General features: G+C 38.8%; 1 protein-coding gene and 1 long non-coding RNA gene across 9 annotated transcripts in view; one reads left to right on the forward strand and one right to left on the reverse strand.

Annotated features, from left to right (window-relative positions):
• Positions 1–4,361, reverse strand: part of LOC134795578 (uncharacterized) — a 194,129-nt gene extending 189,768 nt beyond the window's left edge. Inside the window, exon 1 of the long non-coding RNA XR_010144825.1 lies at positions 4,285–4,361. This is a non-coding gene — a long non-coding RNA (uncharacterized LOC134795578). The remainder of the gene's footprint in view (positions 1–4,284) is intronic.
• Positions 1–16,438, forward strand: part of LOC134795513 (potassium voltage-gated channel protein Shab) — a 104,200-nt gene that overhangs the window by 68,180 nt on the left and 19,582 nt on the right. The gene's annotated exons all lie outside the window — the stretch shown is intronic.

Consider the following 16,438-nt stretch of genomic DNA (forward strand, 5'->3'; position numbering starts at 1 on the left):
GTTTCCACCTATCAATAAAGTGATTCTTGAGGAAGGTTTTTAGGTGTATAATTTGTTAATCCGTGCGAAGCTAGTAATCCATAATTACTTTTAAGAAACCTTTTAGAACTTCTCTATTAACAAGTCCTACCTACATGAGGACATTAAAGTTAAAATTCATGAAAAAGGGACTATAGTTGAATGTAAATAGAAAGTAACTTTTGATAGGATAGAAGGAATGACTGACGAAGCGATTGCGCAGATTCTCGTGCCAAATGAGTCGCGGTCGCATCTGACAGCTGCGCTGGCAAAAATATCTCGTACTCGGCATATATTCGTAATAGAACTCTGGGTAGGTACCGTCTGCGGACATGCTAATTCCGATACTACTGCGAATAGTTAGGTCAATGTCTTGGGGTCGAATGGACTCTTTCATACTTGTTTCCACGTAATGACTTCTTATAAATCGCTGTCCTAAATAGCTGACGTGCTGCTCCATGATTTGGATTGAACTTTATACCTACATTATAATATCAATAGATTCAGTTCTTTTTTCAAATTATAGTCTTGATTTATTTAGTTTAGATTCATGTACCTACAGTCAAAGAATTTAATTTCTTTCCCATTTTATACTTTGTCACAGCGACAATAGTATGAGGTCTCTAGCGACTTTCATATTAATTGTCACTGTGACAAGGTACGACTTTTCGTACCTTTGGACCCAATGGTCGGAAATTAAATATTTTGACTGTAGGTATATGTATTAGCTTGAAACGTTATCAATGGGCCTTTGACGCCTGAAATTAAATGATAAGAACTATTTACATCCACAAGCGAAACCGAAATTTTGACAAAGTGACCCGTTTTATTACCTAAATGTGTATTTGAACAACTCTTGCACCTTGATACTTTTTTCTACGTGTGTAATAAGAAAGATGATTGATGTATTTGTCTTGGCCGATACAGAGGTAGTAAATAGGTAGGTAATAATACGAGTCAATACGAAAAACAAAACTCTGCAATGTGGATCATAACGAGAAGCATAACATCTATCTGATGACTACCGAATGAGTTCTACTCGTACAGCCTAGTTTAATTCATTTTTATGGTAATGTAAACTAACTTTTACTTTTGAATGTTTATTTTCAGTTATGAGGCGCGCAGTCAGATAAACATACATGTGCTCTTGAGAAGTGCGCTACATAGTTGGTAATGTGAGGTATCACAGATTATACGACTAAGTGATCTATCTGGAGTGCGTCACGGGCTTGCGTTCCAATCGAATCGGACACGCGTGCGAGTTCGGTGACTGACGAAAGAGTTAATATTAAACTGACGCGTATGATATGCGGTAGCCCTGTATCAAGGCGAGAGCGAAAATATCCGACTTGACCTACGACGGCGCCATACGGCGACGCGCGTTATTTCGGACGAGGAACATCTTGTTTCTTGCGGAACTACAGTGTCACCGCCAAGTGTCGACGCCCCTTCTTGCTGCTTACATATATTATTTATAATGTACGTAAACTGAGTAGTAGCTAAAAATGCGAAGTATCTACCGCAAGATTTATTATGCAATATGTATAGCCTAAGCAAATTAGAAAAATCTACGGAATTAATTCGTGTAGTTTTGAAAATTGGTACAGGTATACCTTGTGGTCTCCAGATAAACAATAAACATACTAAAAGTCCTCGAGGGTAGGGGGTGTGCTGAGGGTGTACGGGGGGGTTGAAGGTACCTTTTTTCATATTTTTTCTCATATATCGAATATCTGTACGAATAGCATTATAATTACTTCGGATAAAAGTTTTAACATAAAATTTACTACAAATTTGGTTATGTTTATTTTTACTCTACAATCAATACTTTAGGAGCTATAGGCTATTAAAGTTAAATAAGAGATAAAAAATAGACGATTTAAGAAAACGTCGTCTTTTTGTAATTGTTCATCATAAATAAAAAATTTAGTTTAGAATAAGCAAGCTAAGCGACCTGCTGATAAAATATAAAAAACAGGCCATGAGCATGTCGGGGCATGCTCAGTGTAGGGTTCCGTAGTTACCCGTCTGTCAAAATAGACTATTTGCCAAAACTCAAAAACAGCTATACCGATTAGGATCGCTATATTTTTCCTTGAAAGTCTTTACTAAGCTATGTTATCACGATTTTTTTCAATTTTTTTGGACCCATGGTTCAAAAGTTAGGGGAACTAAAGGGTAAAACACAACTTTTTTTCTTTCAGATCGATTATTTCCGAATATATTAAGTATATTCGAGATATGAGCAAAAATATGAAAAAAGGTACTTTTAACCCCCCCTACACCCTCAGCACACCCCCTACCCTCGAGGACTTTTAGTATGTTTATCTGGACACCACAAGGTATACCTGTACCAATTTTCAAAACTACACGAATTATTTCCGCAGATTGCCCAAATTCGACTTAATTTGACGTGGCTAGTAGGTATACAACTTATGTTAGGGCGTATGTTCAAACAGACAAATATTAATTTCGTAAGGTCATATTGGGTTATTTAGAGGAACATAGTTTATTTTGCTCAAGGCAAAGAGTTACAGTATCAGAATTCCCTACAAGTGTTTCTCTTGCCCCAAGGTTCTTGATGACCAGCTTCCTACACGTGGTAGGTACTAAGCCACAATAAAATTGTGACTCTGCCAATTTACCTTAATTTATTTCGTAAATAAAGTTTAAACGCCATTGAAATGTATTGAAAAGCAAACTAAACAACATTTTCAATGCGACATTCGTGACATTAACATCATAACAATAATGACGGTGACATGCGTATACGGAAAATTTCATTTCCACATATTACGAATCAACAGTTGGTACCGTTATTATAAAGAAGTCATTAGCGTGTGAGTTCGAATGTACCTGTTGAGGTGGCTGTCGTCGGCGGTGACAGGCAAATGGCCGACGCGCCTGTGCGCTTCGAATAAAAACCACTTCCCTTCTCGAGCCGAGCACGCGACCAGGCCACGCATTCCCAATGCCTATCAGTGTAAAAGAGGTTCTGTCTTAGACGAAATTGTACAAGCACCACTTTAAGATCTGTAACTAGGTACTCTGTGGAAGAGTTCAAACGTATAATAGTTTGCCCGTCTCGAAGACTTGCCTGCGTTTAAAAGGCAATAGGAATACATAGCCAGTTTATGCAGTCGTTATTCCACCCTGACCCACGAACGCGGCCCGATCGTTAAACTTGGTTATCTAATATCTACACTTTTTGTGGACACGAAACTGCTAAAACTTAATAATTAGGGTAAATGGAGCCCATGTAGAATAATTGTCAACTGATGCTTTCGATTACGCGCTGAATAAAATTCACGTCGATACTTTGATATTGAAAGTATCGACGTGAATTTTATTCAGCGCGTAATAATATTATAGATTTCGAAAATTTGGGTAGGTAACTACTTAAATATTAATCGTTCGATATTAGTTAGGTATTGTAATATACGTCTCACGTTGAATAAGTTACACGTGAACTTTTAGGTCGCTAAGGGGGCAGCTAATGAAAATTATATGAACGGGTCCAACGATTTTCCTAAAACTAGGACAGGCTTCAGTATTACGCAACCGTATTTTTCAACCCGGGACGGCCACCTTCGTGGCTCGATCGTTAAACGACATTGTCTGAATATAAATTGTCACCATAAAGCTATTGTGTTTAGTTTAGACGTTATAAAATATCTGTTCGATAGATGCCAAGTGTTTTAGCGTTTTTATTTAATTCATTCCAAGGTTTGCTCGGTGACTACTTTAGGGGCTTTTGTATAATCTTGAATGTATATTTATAACAAGAGTAATATCCTGGAAATTTCTGGCAAACATTTCAATAACACATGTTTGTTTTTTGTCGTGAAACAGCTAGCTCATCACGCGATCGAATGCGTAACATATAATTCAGCGGTGGGACTGGTGGGAGACCTTCAAATGGAGTCGTCATTTTAGTCGGTACCTCTCTAGTCCTAGGCAATCTGCCTTGGCCATTCAGGCTGTCCTTGTCCGCGACCAGTTAATGTGTGTAAATGTGTTTGTAAAACAAATACATGAAAGCTCGTAAGAAGGGAAACCCGCATTGGGCGGTTGTCGCCAGCGGTGGCGTGCCAATTGCCAGGAATACAAGCTAAATGCGTACCGACACGTCACCCGCAAACTGTCCCGTCCCTCGCATCTGCAGTTCATTTGTTAATTACTAATGTGTTTATTTATATCATGCTTGCCGGTGATTGTTTGGACGCACGATAATTTTAATAAAATAATTTGCGTATATTCATGAACAGTCGCCATCATATATATCGGAGCGGACAAAGCGCTCACAAATATCCGAACACGCCTCTATTGTCAAGGCGTTAGAGTCGTGTTCAGATATTTTTGAGCACCTCAGCCGCTCCGATATATCTGATGGCTACTGAACATAGTTGCTGAGTATAGCAGATTAAGTTTTCACTAGAAATATGTACATACCTAATGAAAAGTAATTATCTTTTCTAACACCTATATCAGTTCACCACAGGCCAAAACAACTAGAATGCACTCCTTTTGCAAATTATATGTTTTTTGTTCTCTATTCACCGTCAGCAACCACGTAGCGCATTGGTTTCTAACTATGTATATGTATACATAAGCAGACTCTGCTCTGAAACTTACCACAGCTAGATACGAACTCTATCGAACTATCTATCGAACAATGACGTTGGTTTAAAACTCAGCGGCAAGTTGTCTCAACTAAGCTTTCCTGTCGCGACGACGGAAGACGAATAAACAACGCCATAATTGCTGTCATTAGCTGCCGTCACTCGCTCTAATTCGGCTCAGTTTGATGGGCCTGAAAATTTATTCTATTACTTCACTCGATTTGGGCCAGCAGGATCATATCTCAGCCGCAAAATGAACTTAGTTAGAGATAATCTCATATTTTTCGCATTGTTAACTTTTACGTAACGTTGGTTCTTTCTTAAGATAAATATTATAGTTTATGCTTTATTGAATTCCAACTAGAAATAAATTGGTGTAGGGCAGGTAGGGGACCATTGGGCAGTCGGGACACGCTTTTAATAACGGGTTGAGGTGAAAATGGAAACAGATAGGAATTCTAGCTTTTATTCGTAACCCGATTAAGCTTCAATAGGGTATTATACTGTATTTAAAATAAATTATATTATTAAAATAAAATATGTATTATGTATAAAATAATCTTAGTTGTACGCAAATAAATAAATTATGAATTATGTAAATAGTCGTTATGTTGTAACTTCTTGCTGTGTAACTTTTATTTTTTTATTTTTTTCTTATTTAACTATTTGTTTACTGTATGTTATTTCTATGTCTTTTTTCTTCTTGTCTGTTACCTCCCGTGATTCTTCTCACTTGATGGTCTCATCGGAAGATCAGCGCTGGAAGCCACCAGCAACATGCAGCAGGGCCATTTCGTGGCACTTTAAACTTATTTTGTGTTTTCTTTTATATAATGTTTGTACCGATTGTTTGTGCTTACGAATAAATCAATTCTATTCTATTCTATTCTATTATTTTACACCATGCATGAAATAAAGCACCAGATAATTATTAAAAAACACAGATAAGAGTTATTTTTAAACACAAGTTCTATTTAATAAATCGGATAGAATATAAAAAGTAGGCGAGTTGACCGTGACGTCACGATGTAATGTTTCATATAAATTCCATATTAGCAAAACGTTTTGACAGCTCTAAAAAAGTAACTGATTTGACTAGTAGGAAAATACCCTATTCAATCACCGAGTAGTTCTATCGTGGTATGGGATTAGGTAACTGTAAGTCGTGACTCGGTATATAGGGTTCAATGCCTACATGAATATGAATATGCTCACTGAAAATCTATCACTCTTCGTTTTATGTTGCGCTGCAAGATTTAACGATCGACGTTAAAATCAAAACTAGAGATGCTACGAATAGTTTTATCGAATCGAATATATCAATTAAGAGTATTAAGCCACGATCTGGGCCGAAAAACACACTTGTACAATCAGTTATGTTAATGTGAAAACTGTTCCCCTGGGGCGAACGACATTCGCGAACGACCAACTTTTGGCAATAGAGGCTGTAGTGCATTAAGTATTTAATACATAGTAAGAGTAGGACAAATACCTACAACAACAAACACATACTTTTTCTATCGTTGTAGAGCTAGTGCTATAATAAAAATGAAATACTTATCGCAAATACCAACTCATCAATTTTAAGTAGGTAATAAGTGTAAAATATGACTTGGTTAAAAAACGTGTGCGTATAAATATGTGTATAATTTTTCTTCATAATCAGATCAGCGGCCGAATTAAGAATAATCTGTAAATAATGTAAGTATACATACAAAAATCAACCAAAAACCGAATACTAAAAAATATTCGTGCATCCATAATTAAAACTAAGAAACAAAATCTGGATCAGTCCAAAAGTCATCAAAATCCACTTAAAAGGTTTAGGACTTTAGCCCATTGAAGCGTGCACTTTATAGTTTTTATAGGTGCATATTATACTGTTGAGCGTAATCAGAGTATTATTACGAGAGTCGTAAATTTAAAACTATGCGATGAATAATGAACTTAGGTCCCTGGGCTATAACCGCGAAAATCGAAGTTAGCAAATTGCGGGCATTTTTCTCTGTCACTCTTATTACGCCTTCATTTGAGTAAAAGAGAAAGATCCCCGCAATTTGCGAATTTCAGTTTTCGCGGTAGCCCCTCTGGTCCATACGTAGGTACTATAACTTTTAAAATAGACTTTTTCAATTTTGAATGTTGGAACAAGTGCGAGTATTCCTCAAAATAAACGCAAAAATGCTCGTATTTGCGACAGTCGCACAGCACGGTACAGTCGCCATCAGATATATCGGAGCGGCCAAGGTGCTCATAAATATCGGAACACGCCTCTATTGTCAAGGCGTTAGAGCGCGTGTTCAGATATTGTGAACACCTTGGCCGCTCCGATATATCTGATGGCGACTGTACCTACTAATTGCAATAAATTTTAAATCTTAAACTAAATTTCGAATTTTAAGTATATTTTGGAGCACATTTTACGGTAATCAAAATTATATTTAATCAAAGCACGGGCATAAGTTCGATCATCAGAACCCGAGATCAGAACATAACTAAAACCATCAATTCAGATTGACAGAACAACTGCATCGCCTCACGGTGGCGGGAGCTGCAGCCAAGTTCACAGCCGTCAAGTTAAAATAAACGTCACCTATCATTTTTAATCGTAAATAAACATCAAAGGTTCATTGCCGCGAGCATTAAACCGATTAAAAGCGCGTGTCGGTGTCTTAATAGGATTTATGAGCTTGATGAAACGTTAGTTTTCGCTCGTCGTGTGCAGCTACAATATGTTTCTTCACGGATGAAGGCGGCGATATTTATTAATACGGGAGTAGGTAGGTTTTCCACGTGTCAAAAAGTAAAACACTGATGATATGACTATTTTTTGGCTGGCAGTGAACCTAATTTAATGGTAGCAGGGAAATTTCTACAACCGTGATGGAATTATAAAAAAAAATTGTAATTGAATAGTGAATATTTGTTCATGAATAAAATGTATATACCAGCACAAAAACAAACTACGCGCTTATTTTTAGCATAGTTGTAGTTATCCTATCATATTCTCTAGTATCATCCAAATTACGCGATTTAGGCAAGTCAGATAAGAGCCATTAATTATTCCGATAGATAGCAGGACAACGCGTGCAATCACGTACAAAGCTTAATATAATGCTGGGTAACGCAAAATCAATTAAGTGTCGTAAAATATGAGGCTATAATTGACAAATGATCGCTGTTCATTAAATTCCTATTACATTTGCCCGTTTCCTATTACAATGAGGCCGTGTAATAGGCCTCGACTGAGGTCGTGTAATAGGCCTCGACTGAGGTCGTTACGCGAGGCGATTGCACACACATTCCCGCCCCCTGGGGAAACGCGAGAGGCAATATTTTCAGACGAGATTCGCAATGTTTTTCCCAACGTTTAGGCAAAGCTCAGCGAATTGTAAATGGCAATGGCATTTAAATGCCATTGAATTTAGTGATTATTGCGTGTGGGAAAAGAAAAGTACCAATGTATAATTTATGGTATTTGGACAATTATAAGTAGGTAATGAAATAATTCGATTCGAGGGCGATTGCTCTTATATTTCGTCGCACCTTATAAAAAAAAACCCTGCTGATGCGCGATCAATAATCTTAACACTTTCAGTGCCAAGTGCTTTGAGACTATCAGGCCAATTCAAACGTAGAGTAAGCTGCAGATATAATTGACCCCCCCGCAAACAAATTTATATGTAGGGGGGGAGGTCAGTTATATAATGATATCTGAATGATGCCATTTAATTGCTTTTTGCACGTACTTGTCCGTGTGTGTATTATTTAAAATGAAGGTTGTATTTTTCGTAACCGTAGCTAATAAACACTAGTGGGCGTGAATAATTCTGTGCCTGTTCGTCCTTAGATCTGGCAAGGGTTAAATGACGCGTACGACGTGACGAAGATACGTATCACAACCGTTATTTTCCGTAAGGGTATGTATGCCAATGATCCTAAATTACCGTCGAGCAACCGCGAGCGGCACCCGATAACATTCTTTACCGAGTTACTCAACAAGTCGCCAACTTAATCGTAAACTTTTCGTGGCGCTGCGAAGTTTTCGTCAGGTGCGTTGTACTTGACATACAAATTATGAAGACATTTAAACCTATTAAGGCGTAGACAACCTACACTGGTTGACATTATATTGTGAGTTGCTGGCTTGGCGCTAAGGCTTAACAGGAGGGGTGGGTTCTTCTATGGGTCGTACTAATTGTGTCTTAGATCTATGTACGATACATAATTTGATATTTACCAGTCGCTCTTTATAAGAAAAACACTGTGAGACCAAATCCCAGTAAGCTCTATTTTCCCGTCTGGGTTGAAAGGTCGGATACTGCCGTCCGACGATCCTGCCTTTCGTAAACCAGTGCCAATTTTTGGCGCGTGCTAAGTCTTGGGGGATTAGTGTAGTCAAACACGGACCTCGGGTACCTTTAGGATGTATCTGGAAAAGCTCTGAGATGTGGAGAAGAAATAGCTTTATTATACTTTCACAATAACCAGTAACCAATAACAAATAAATAAATCTGCATCATCATTTCATCTTTCGTCTTATCCATTGAACACTGCGAGTAGTCTGAGAACAGGATATCAAATAAAAATTAAAATCTCGATATGCCTTATGAATGTTAGTACAAGTAGATAATCGGTCAACCAGATAATCATAGTAATAAAGACGTACTTTCAAATATACGCGTGCTTTTTATATAAATTCGTGACGCCATCAGAACCCCCTTGTAAACCGGTAACTACCTAACCCCGGGCCCTGCCACTCAAAGCCTTTATAGACGCTATAGAAAACCTGAACAATAGCGTCACAGAACGGAAAGCCGATTTGAACTTTAGAATTGCCTTCGATTTGATCTCATTCTGACATCATTCGCCTGTACACTTTAGACGTACGTATGTATGGGTGCGAGCGAGATGCGCTGCGAGTAATAACAAATCAATAACAGCATTTAAATGTTGGAATGCCGCTCCGGATCTGGCCCGGAACGACTCGCTACATCCTTGTAATTGAATCCTGCTCACCTGCCCATGAATAAACCATTTTAATGCCTCTTACTACTACACTTTATCTCGACTGTGAGCATACCTATTATAACTTGACCTATAGGCTCGTAGCAGCTCTGGGCAATCGGAGGTCAGCTCTAGTGGTTATTTGGTGATACGCTTAGAGCCATGAATAACATCTCTGTCGACGGCACTGACGCGTTATTTACAATACTTTCCGTGAACATATTGACTTATCTAGCGACGGGTAGGCATATTTTATACTGCCTAATGCACGTAAAGAAAGGGTTTTAGTATTTTCTGTTGTAACGAATGGTCTGGCAAGGTCGTTGTCCCTAGTTTATTGCCATGGTTATAAGGTGAAAGTCTGTCATAATTTCTAAATAAATAGATCTCTCTCATCCTTTTGTACAATGACTGGATTATTATTGTGGGACGTAGATAGACTGACTAACTGGCTGATCGACATACATATTAAGAACGACCGACATTTTAAATTAAAATTCGACGCACGACACGACAAGATAACAGGCGACATCGGCGATTCGTCTGTTTGTTTGCATCCTACATCATAAAAAAAAGATAAAACCACTTTAGTTCACGACAGACAGAAAAAACTAGGATGACGACGACAGACCATTCAATGATCAAAATGATGATGATGATATTTGTTTCCACACAAGCGTACCTACAGGAGTGTTACTGGGCGTTGTTGTGCTATAATTTGCGTGACGGTTTCTCACTATGCGATATATAATATATCTACGCCTTTAAAATGAATCATATCAAAGGACCCAAATTGACATATTTACCTATACTTGCAGAACATGAAACGTGTTGCAATTTTACACTGAAAGTGGCTATTGAAGTATTCAACGCTTTAACTAATTAATAAAAAAACACTTTTGTAGCGGCACCGAACCGGATTCCCTAACCGGAACGCCTTATTATGAAAGGTCAGAGGTGAGGCGTAGAGGCTGCTACGAACCGTAGCAGGCTGCAGCACTTTATGGCTCGTAGCACGTAGCGCTACGTAATGTATGGCGGGGCTAAAATTGGTAAACTTTTTATTCAGGTTACGTACCTACTTTTAACTTGTTGGAAACTCTACAAGTAACGGCTATTCTTTTCCTTTGTCCTTTAAAGCGATATTAAATACTAACCCAACTTAATGGCAACAGCTGTGAATAAAATAATCCAATAAAGTTTGCGGTGCCATTGTAGCATACATACGAGTAGTATAGTCAGCACTACTATAATAGTAGTATTTTTTTTATACCACATCGGTGGCAAACAAGCATACGGCCCGCTTGATGGTAAGCAGTCACCGCAGCCTATGGACGCCTGCAACTCCAGAGGTGTTACATGCGCGTTGCCGACCTTTTAAAAACCTGTACACTCCTTTTTTGAAGAACCACATACTGTAGACCCTCGGGAAAACCAGGCAGGGCAGTATCATTATTATAGCTAAGTACCTTTGCATACAAACTTCTATGCAGGGCTACCTTGCAGGGCAGGGGGTACCTTTTATCTGTAGCTGACTGTACAATTGTTTGAAGATGCAATACTCTCTATCAGCCTACTCTGATGTCTAAAAAGATCGCGTAGAATGGTAATCTCACTAATCTCTAACATGTCAACAACCCACGTCATCGCGGTTTACGATTGTCATTTTGTTTATTTTTTATCTCGAATAAATAAGTACAATAAGTATTTGGAACAGATTTAGAACGCGATAATGTTGGAAGTTATGATCTTATGATACTAAATAAGTATCATATGATAATAGTCCATTCGTTAGTTAGCCTTGTTTTATAGGCAGAAAATGAAAGTATTTCAATAATTATACGAATTATTATGAACGACTTTATGGCGTGTTGCCAACTTTGTAATTGTTAGTGGCTATTCAGCATATTTGGTCATTTCGATACAAAATAATGTAAAAGGCTGCGTGTAAAGGCCTAAAAGCTCTGCGCAATCAATTACCAAATTAGGTTCTTACAGTCGAAGTTCAAAGAACCTGAACATATTTTTAGGACTCGGCTACAACACGAGTATGACTAATGAAAACCGCTACGTTATGTATGTACAATCAGCAGCAGAAGTTGCTAAGCGGGCGAGGTGTTCAAAATGACCTCGACACACTCTTATTCTCTTAAAAATTAAGTCGCGTTAAGAACATTTTGAACACCTCACCCGCCTAGCAACTTCTGCCGCTCACTGTACATTATTGTAATGTTTTCGCGACAGTGTTTTAAAATTTCGACCAAGAGGTATAAGTATGAGCTGTAGTGGGCAGCACTGGAGCTCCCCGTTTAATGGCGCGAAGTGTAAATATCAAGTTTAAGTATCAGATTTTTTTTGTGATAGTGAGGAAACGAGCAGACGAGCCGCCTGATGGGAAGCGGTCATCGTCACCCATGAACATAAGCAACACAATCTGGCAGTCTTACAAACGCGAGTGAACTGTAGGAATCAGAACCTGCTTGATTTAGTGTCAATATTAAACTACAAGTTTTCGATTTAGGTCTAAGGTGACATATTCTCCACAACGCGCACAGTCCTATAGTAATTATTCTGTGGAAACCATGTTGACGTTTATAGGCACCACGGACTCCACTGCCAGTCAAGCGTCGGCCGATTTTATAGACACACGGCTCTAAACGACCTAATCCGCAGAGCACTCGGTACCGCCTCCATACCAGCAACCCTGGAGCCAGTTGGTATATCTGCGGCGGATGGCAAAAGGCCCGACGGCTGCTTGCTCGTACACACAGCAACACTCCTGACTATACATCAGTGGACCTTATTACAAAAGACATAAGGTCCACCGATGTACAGTTAACAGTGTGGGCGACTGTACCTTGGTTCCTGGAGCGGCCCCTTGAGTGGGATGTAACATATGTATTGATATGCTGGCCCCATCTCACGTCCGGCGCTCTGCCAGGAAGCCAGGGACGGCAGCAGACGACGCCCAAATTGCCAAGTGTCGCAAATATGCATGTTTGAAAACGAATTATATATCACTTGCGATTGAAACTTTCGGTCCTTGGTCGTCAAGACACCAAAAAACTAGTAAAAGAAATTTCTACCAAACTAGTCTGGGTGTCTGGCGACCTACGAGCAGGCGCATATTTTGCGCAAAAACTCAGCCTCACTGTGCAGAGGGGGAACGCGGCCAGTGTCCTGGGAACAATGCCTCAGGCTAATTTACTTTAGACTTATGATCATTTGTTGAGAAATAGATAAGGTGCTTTTAAAACCCGTATAAAACTATAAAGAGTAGACTAACGTAGACGGCAAAATTTAGTTTCCACGCAGATATATCTACATAGTCACGAAGACTTCCTATATAGAGTATATAGTGCTGTTATTCAAATAAGATGATCCCGCACACCAACAATCGTGAATAATGTAAAACTTTGTTTGGGCTTATATTGTTTCCGACGAAACTCGGCGCGGCGTGTCCCTTCACAACTGCTGCTTTCTCATGTAGGTACCTACTGAAATACATTAATATCACTGATATTTAATTATTTATTTCGGTCTGAACAAAAATGTCCTTTCGGCCCGATTCGAACTTGAAGATGCGTCAGTTAATAGATCTAGAAATGATATGGATTAGATATGTCACTGTCAAATGTGACGTTTCTTCAAACAAAAACGTCACTTTTTACACTGACACATCTAATCCATTATCGTTTCTAGATCTATTAATTGACGTACCTTAAAGTTCGAATCGAGCAGTTTATTCCTTACGACGGAACGGACACAGTTTACCGTAACCTCCTGAGGTCACGTGAGTTGCTCGGATCTCGGCCGTTCCCAGCACGTCTACAGTAAGTACGCCGATGGGTGAACTTGTGGTACCAAAACTCGTACGTGAAACTAATATGTAGTAACGCAGCAGGCAGCTTATTGCGATAAGATAAAGTTCGGGAATGTAGCGATGTTTACAGGCGGCGCCTCGCCGAGATCAATACGGAGGCTGTCTCCACCCTCGCCAGGCAAGCCTATTTAGTATTATACTCTGTCTCGCTCACAAACTGCTGGTTTTTTGGCGAAAACAATGCGACTTTTGTAACTTCAGGTACGCTGTTGTTTGTCTTTCTGCCGCCGGGTATTCTGTGCCAATCTAAAAATAGCTTTTAAAATAATTATCTCTAAGGTCTTTGAGATTTGTGTATGAAATCACTGGAGCAGAAACGAAAAAAATTCAGCAATAATTACTAGCATAAACCCATAACCTTGTTATTTTTTGTAACACACACACATCATACATTTTGAGGCATTTTCGATGCAACTTTATTGAGTCAAAGTAACCGGTGCGAAAGTGTTCAAAAGTAATCAATTAAGGTCCAATAATTAAATGTTAGGTATTTACCTTAACTGATCGATCTAGCCCCAAACTAAGCAAAGCTTGCAGTATGGGTACTAGGCGTCGATATACATACATTCTTATGTCGATAAATACATACTTAGATACGTAGATAACATCCATAACTTAGTAACGCAACTAACGAATATTTGTGATGTACACAGAATTAATTGCCCTTATCAAATCATTACCCTCCCTGTTGCCTTTGCTCGGGCAGAATACTTTTTGCATTTTGCAATAGCGAAATTCTATATAACATCTCAACTTATCAATTACAAAAATATTTATGGTGAAAACATAACTCTAGTGTCTTTCTTTTCTTTACATATTTCAGCTCATTGCCTTGAGGTTACCCTACATTGTAGGTTAAATTGTAACACGAAGCGTTTTCCGGGCTATGAACTGAAAACTACGTATTGGACTCGCGAGAGTCGCGAGGTAGCTTGACAGGCTAATGGCAGCAAAACAAATAAAATTGCTTACATTTTCAGTCACAATTACTAACTTTTAAATCGAATTGAATTAGAAAAAATGGTTCCATAACCTATCTAGTAGCATGGGCGTACCCAGCATTTTTTTAAACTTTTTAAAGGGTGGGGCAGAAGTAGGGTTACGTGCCTTAATTGTTCCTAAAAAATTTTAGCTTCTCGTCAGACCACAGACCAGGGTGGGGCAACTGCCCCACCTTGCCCCACCGTGGGTACGCCTATGTCTAGTAGTAGGCATCAATATTATATTTTGTAAGTACTTGGCTTATTTTGCTATAGGTAGTAATTAGGTACTCTACTTATGCATACTTAATTATCAATAATATTTCCTAGACATATACCTAGCATAATTTAGTTCTAAGACTATTGCTGTGCCCTACCAGGGTCCATGTGAAACTCACTATTACTATGTAACACCAATGTAACAACCATGGATGCAATAAATAAATTATGATTATATGTATAAAAGTTTAATAAATGCAATGCCGTTGCCCGCAATTCTAGTGAAGGTAGCGAGTGATTTTTTGTGGACTAATTAGGCCCGATAAACAAAGAGATCATTAAAAGCTTTTATGTTTGCAAAGTTGATACACAGCGGCAATAACATCTTATATGGCCGCGCACTATTCGATTCACCTCATTTTGCCAGTTTGACCCAATTTCGCGGATGGAAGCATTTCGTCACACGTCGCAATGACGAGACCGAGTGGCGCCGCGGTAACGAGCTAGCTCATTGCGCTGAGGCGAGGGCGAGGGCGAGGGCTCTGCTGTAGGTAATTCTCATTGCGTACTGAGGGCCCGCAACTATTAGTCTCAGATAAACCAGAATTATCTTCACATTATTTGGGTTTTTTGTAAATCTTGATGTCCTATTGTAAATTTAAACTGTTGGTTCTCCCTAACATAAATAAATAAATTACATAATATGTGTTACATAGTATGTGTAAGCGGTGGTGGCCGAGTGGATCTGACGTCCGACTTTCAATCTGGAGGTCGCGGGTTCCAATCCTGGCTCCTACCAATGAGTTTTTCGGAACTTATGTACGGAATATCATTTGATATTTACCACTAGCTTTTCAGTGAAGGAAAACATCGTGAGGAAACCTGCATAATACATTCGCGAAGATATTCAAATGTGTATGTGAAGTCCTCAACCCGCATTGGGCCAGCGTGGGGACTATAGCCCAAACCCTCTCATGCTTGAGAGAAGGCCTGTGCCCAGCAGTGGGACGTATATAGGAGGTCACAGTTACACTGGTTAACTTCAGGCCAATAGTCGCTTTTGTTTTTCTAGCCATTATAATAACGATCTGTTATTCGGGGCTCCCCACACGCCACTCCGAGATAATGGTCTGGTTTGTACATCTACTTACATATGGTGCAAAGAGTGAAATGGGAATTGCCATACAATTAAGTGTACATATGGTAGATGCTATGCGCGCGCTTTTCAGGCTCTTCGTGAGTTGTTCCCCCTGAGTTGAAATACAGACATTTGGGGCTCAGAAAAAGAAAAATAGACTGACACAACAAAATAAGTTGTCCAACAATTATAAAATATTTTTTATTTAGACTAGGAATTGCTGACTAGACTAAGGAGGCCAATTTAATTCGAACGAAGATATTATCATTCTGATGTCAGTGTACGTTCGAATTAGCCTGTAATTTTATTTTACTTCAAGCAACTATTATGTAAGTTTGAAAGTTCTAGGTAAGTGTATTCTTAAAAACGTATTCTACAATCTTTTTGTACATTTTACTAGCTATAAGTAAATCGAAATTTGTAGTAATTTAAATAACAATAGACTAAATTACTCCCGTTTTTATGAAGGTAACGCGAAAGCAATTTAACGCCCCAATGACTACAAATAAATGCCTTAACAAAACCAAAATAACTTCGTGAAAGAACCCTAATTTGCTATTAGACACTCGAT

This window comes from Cydia splendana, chromosome 12, assembly GCF_910591565.1.
Source record: "Cydia splendana chromosome 12, ilCydSple1.2, whole genome shotgun sequence".
NCBI classification, from domain to species: Eukaryota; Metazoa; Arthropoda; class Insecta; order Lepidoptera; family Tortricidae; genus Cydia; species Cydia splendana.